This window comes from Leptinotarsa decemlineata, unplaced genomic scaffold (genome assembly GCF_025532065.1).
Source record: "Leptinotarsa decemlineata unplaced genomic scaffold, Ldec_3_MD MMD2_P_RNA_scaffold_9, whole genome shotgun sequence".
Taxonomy (NCBI): Eukaryota; Metazoa; Arthropoda; class Insecta; order Coleoptera; family Chrysomelidae; genus Leptinotarsa; species Leptinotarsa decemlineata.
Window position 1 is genome coordinate 6,267,381 of NW_027412536.1, and position 5,487 is coordinate 6,272,867.

The window sequence follows — 5,487 nt, forward strand, 5'->3', positions numbered from 1 at the left end:
GATGATCTAGAGATCTAATAATTTGTCTCAAATTTATTTCACTCTGAAATTTTGTTTCCCGAGTTTACGCCTAGAACTTTGAAACTGCATTTCATTAGATCGGACTTTCATTGTCTAATATTGTCGGTCGGTAGCCAGGCGGTTCGACGTGGGTGCTTTGTTCACTTACTCGAATTGACTGCCGTGTTGGTCGGTGGTTCAAGCTCTAGTCTGAACGATCGATTTTAACTTGATATCGTCCAACCCGTGTTAGGAATCACACGTTAAAAGGTAAGACCTAGTTAATCCTTAGCTCGCATAAGTTTCGACTTCTGAGGGTTGTCGTTCGTAGGGGTGCGACAGCTGGTTAACGAAAAAACAGATTTAAACCTGATATCCTTGATGTGAATTGATTTGAAATCCCTGGAAAAATCTGTAAACAATTAAAAAGTTAGCTGAAAAAAATCAATTATATTAAGTAAAAAAACTGAAATTACAATAAAATATAAGCAACAACCAAAAATCAAAAATTGAACTATTACCACGAGATGAAAATAAAAAATTGTTAACAAGAAATGAAAAATAAAAATCAAAACATTCCGAACCAAGTTACTTCACTTCGATTGTGGATGTGTATTAACAATCGGAACGCCGTGAAGTAGCTTGGTTTGAAATCTTTTAATTTTTAATATTCATTTCTTGTTAATAATTTTTTATTTTCAGCTCGTGTTAATAGTTCAATTTTTTGATTTTTTTGTTGTTGCTTGTATTTTATTTCATTGTAATTTCAGTTTTTTTGCTTAATATAATTGTTTTTTTTTCTAACTTTTTAATTTTCATACAGATTCTTGCAGAGATTTCAAATCAATTCATATCATATTAGACAATGGAAGTCCGAACTAATGAAATGCATTTTGAAACATTGTCAACCTTCTAAACTATTTTTGTTACAACTTTCGAACCACTAAGTATTTACCAATATAACCCTATATTTTGAAAAAGCGCTATTGAAGGATAAATCACATATTGTTTTTTTTTGATTAGGTATTCATTTGGGAAATCAATTAAAAAAATGTTTCCGAATTTTGATTCACCCAGTAATAGAAAGAGTATGGGCAAATCATTATTCGATAATGAAAAAACTATATTTTTCAAAGATCTTCATAACAATACAGTCATCAAATTAGTGTTGACTCAAAATAGTGATGGTTTAATAGATTAACTTGTTGACGTTATTTTTGGCATAACTTCTTAACTCAGTATATACCCATGTGATACTATATTTTTCAAAAGTACTCTTCTGAAGAAGTTCGAATATTAAAAGTATTCAGAAAAAAATTACTTTGATATGTCACGCTCCTACTGGATATCCTGTATATTGGAAAATGATTAAAAAGTCTACTGCATTGGTGTCTACAACTTTTATATGACCTATTTTTTAATAACTTCTTCATCAAACTTCCAATCGAGGCTCGATGTGTCAAAAAATGTTTATACGTATAAGTGTATCAACTGCCTCCGGCGATGGTGCCAATGTCATGAGGTCGACAAGTACGTGTAATGCAAGGAGCTATCGGAAACACGTGCATGGTATAATTATATATCTGTATAAAAATTTGCGCCCTCTACCAAAAGTTGATTCAACTATAGAATATAAATGTACATGTTTTTGGTCATTTTCACCTCCGGACTAAAAGTTCCCAGATGATGAAAAATACCATTAATAATATAATAGAGTCGAAAAACTGACGAAACGCTTTCACCTCCGAAATCGGAGGCGAACTGGAAAAAACGGAGCCCAACACAACCGGAACATATTATGTTCGGAGGTGTATGCAACCTAAATGCATATACATATATATATATATATATATATATATATATATATATATATATATATATATATATATATATATATATATATATATATACATCGGAAAAGTCTAGGGATATTTTTATAACATACTAAATATCATAAAAATAAATGCATGTGGTCGTTTAATTTCGATTAAATCGGTACACTCAACCACCCTGTAGATTTCTATGGGTTGAACAAAGCCTGCAAAAACGGTAACTAATCTTTTATCAAGTTTTTTACAAACTGTAGGTTTTCGGCTAAAATGAATAATCTGAAAGTGTCGAGTTTGTACATTCTATGCAGTTCTTGCTCAGCAATTAAACTGGAAATATTGTGCTTTAACATGGAACGCCATCACTTACCATTGGCTGAGATGAATAGAGCTGTAGGGCTTCTTCAAGGTGGCATGCGACAAAATGATGTAGCTCTTCGTTTGGGGGTCTCCCAAAGTGTTATCAGTCGATTGTGGCGGCGTTTCCGTGAAACTGGCAGTCCAGCCGAACAACCTCCAGGGCGAGGACGCGCTACAACTGCAGTTCAAGACCGATTTTTGGTCTTAACCGCAAGAAGACAACCGACAATCACAGCACCTGAGTTGGTTAACGTGTTGCAGCAGACGCACCAGGTAACCATTGGTCGTGATACTGTCAGAAATCGAGCAGGAGCCAACCGCACATTTGTGGTTCCAGTTAGAAGACCTAGAATTTCCAGGCTACATCTAACACGACCACGTAGACAGCTATAGCTACACACTCGATAAAATCTCTATTTGTATTCATATCCTGGACCCGGAAGTCACGCAGGTAGCTATAGCTGTCTACGTGGTCGTGTTAGATGTAGCCTGGGAATGCTAGGTCTTCTAACTGGAACCACAAATGTGCGGTTGGCTCCTGTTGTTGACTCCGTGCGTTTGTGTTGTTTCCTGCTTTCGGCAAACAAGTGTTGCCCATCTTCACACTTGGCTGCACCGCGCTGATGAGGCCAATAGCCAGAAACACGTGTCCGCGGTTTGCCCCCCTGTTTGGAGTGTTGTATCCATAAATTTTTCATTTTTGATATATGTATATATATATATATATATATATATATATATATATATATATATATATATATATATATATATAAATCAAAAATTAAACAATTTGTGGACACAACACTCAAAAAAGGTTTGCCCCCCTTTTTTGAGTGTTGTGTCCACAAATTGTTTAATTTTTGATTTATATCATGCACACTCGATAAAATCTCTATTTATATATATATATATATATATATATATATATATATATATATATATATATATATATATATATATATATATAGAGAGAGAGAGATAGAGAGATATCGAGATATATATATATATATATATATATATATATATATATATATAGAGAGAGATAGAGATATATATATATATATATTTATATATATATATATATATATATATATATATATATATATATATATATATAAAGAGATAGAGATAAATAGATAGATACTTTATTGGTGTTAATATACTTACAGTATTCACACAAGTCAAATATATATATATATATATATATATATATATATATATATATATATATAATATGGCTTTTTTTGTCTACTCATATAAGGACCTTAAATTTCTACTACTTCACTTTTTAAGTTTATGGTATGTCGAAACCTATTGAGCAATGATAATTATAAACGCTTTTCCAACGCACCAGAACTAGGACACTTTTCTCGGCGCGCGTTTCGCTAACCAAGTTGTTAGCACAATCGGGTGATGACTAAAACAATTTTAGTCATCTCCTGATGATGCTAACTTTAGTGAAATGCGCGTCGAGATAAGTGCTCTAGTTCAGGTGCGTGGGAAAAGTTTTCTATCTATTAATTGAGCAATGATGGTAGAAATATTTACCGTAAGTTAAAAAAATTATATCAGAATTATTTTTATGAATCAATATATAATACTACCTCTATACCATAGAAAACATTTTCAAGTCAACGTGTTTTAATGAAGGTTTTTCTAAAACAAGTATTGATAGGTTATTTTAATGAACATCGCGAATAAGTTTCAACTCAGTTTATTTATAGAAAAATATGTAATATTCTGAAAATTATTATCTGAAAACAAAAACTAGTGATATATTCCTCTTAAAAAAATAAACATAATTCTTAAAAAAAAAATTAAAAATAAAGAGTGGTCGTCTAATGATGGTCATCCCTCTCTGTCCGGTACATTTCTTAGCCAATGTTTGATAGTGTTTTCCACACTACTCATAGTTGTACCTTGAGCACATAGGTTAGCTCTCACACAAACTGAAACAAAAAATAAACATTTAAAAAATAGAGATAGTTATATTATCTAGACTTTTTTTTCAAAGACATAAGATATAATGAGAAATAATGTTCTATTGACAATATTCACTCACTGCCAGTGAGTTGAAGGAAAAATTTTACTCACCATGAATAAGCGTTGTTATTATCTTCTTCAAACCATTAAATCCCTGTTTGTTATTCCGTCCAGACCAATTCATTTGGAGAGCCACCTTATGTGTTATTAGTTGGGACATTATCTTTCGTACTGTTTCAGGTCCATGTTTTCCACCAAATATTTGAAACTGAGAACACCAAAATTTTATATAAACTGTAGATATTCACCAAATAAAAAAATTGATGTCTTCAAGTGAACTACTTACAGCTTAGGAAAAAAAATCGTCATCTTCCAAATGTGTATTAAACTCTAGAAGGTCTTCAATACTATCTATTACACACAACTGTTCCGGAAGGGGTTGAGAGTTTTCTATTTTAGAATTTAGAATCAGATGTTTGATATCTATTTTAATGTTTTCCAGTTGTCTTAGAACTTCAACTATTAAAGCTGAAAATATTTGGATATCAACAAAAAAAATTAAATGCAATGCTCAAATTACCTTTATTTTCTTGACGTGTTTACTTTCACTGTTTCCAACAGTATTGTCTTGATACAAACTACTTTTTAAACTTATTTGCATAGACTGGCTATTAGGTTGTTTGTTTTTTTCAATACTATTCTGGGCATTACTTTCAGTTACTAGATTGGTAAAAGCAGGATTATTAGATGCTCTCCTGCAAGATGTTTGGCTTTGACTGTTGTTGTTGTTGTTGTTGTGCACTTGTCAGAAACTTGTGACAAATCACATCTATTTCATTTATTTCCATTTTAACTAGTATCGTTTCGCCATCTGGTGAATTTTCTTGGTAACTTATCCGCCGCAGTGAAGGCCGATTCCAGTTGTTTACAGTTTTCTACCGTCCTTAATCATAAGTAGCGATGGCCCTCATGCCCGCCGGGATAGGTAACCAATATTTCATTTTGACGGGTTTTTTGCACTGGCAAAGTATTTCCAGGGTCAGGTTTTTTATGAACGACTGTCGAGATTCTTTTTCGTCTCTAGAGACCTGAGTGAGAACGGTTTTTGATGCGCCATATTTGCTCGATTGTTCGAAGATTCTTCTTGTTTGCTCTTTAAAGTGAACTTCGTTCTAAATTACCTTACTGTGGTCCTTAAGGACAAGATTCACCGTCGAGTCCCGTGCCTGTAATTATTTTAGGTGGGTAATGGTTTTTATTACTATAAACGATGTAACACGTGTGTGAAGTTATTATTAACTACTTTTAACTATTT

General features: G+C 32.5%; 1 long non-coding RNA gene across 1 annotated transcript; it reads right to left on the reverse strand.

Moving 5' to 3' along the window:
• Window positions 1-3,974: 3,974 nt before the first annotated feature.
• LOC111513240 (uncharacterized) lies at window positions 3,975-5,147 on the reverse strand. The gene is made up of 4 exons (XR_012464449.1): window positions 4,753-5,147; window positions 4,519-4,700; window positions 4,284-4,440; window positions 3,975-4,138 (listed from the first exon to the last, which is right to left on the reverse strand). It is a non-coding gene; the product is annotated as an uncharacterized lncRNA (long non-coding RNA).
• Between the last annotated feature and the right edge of the window lie 340 nt (window positions 5,148-5,487).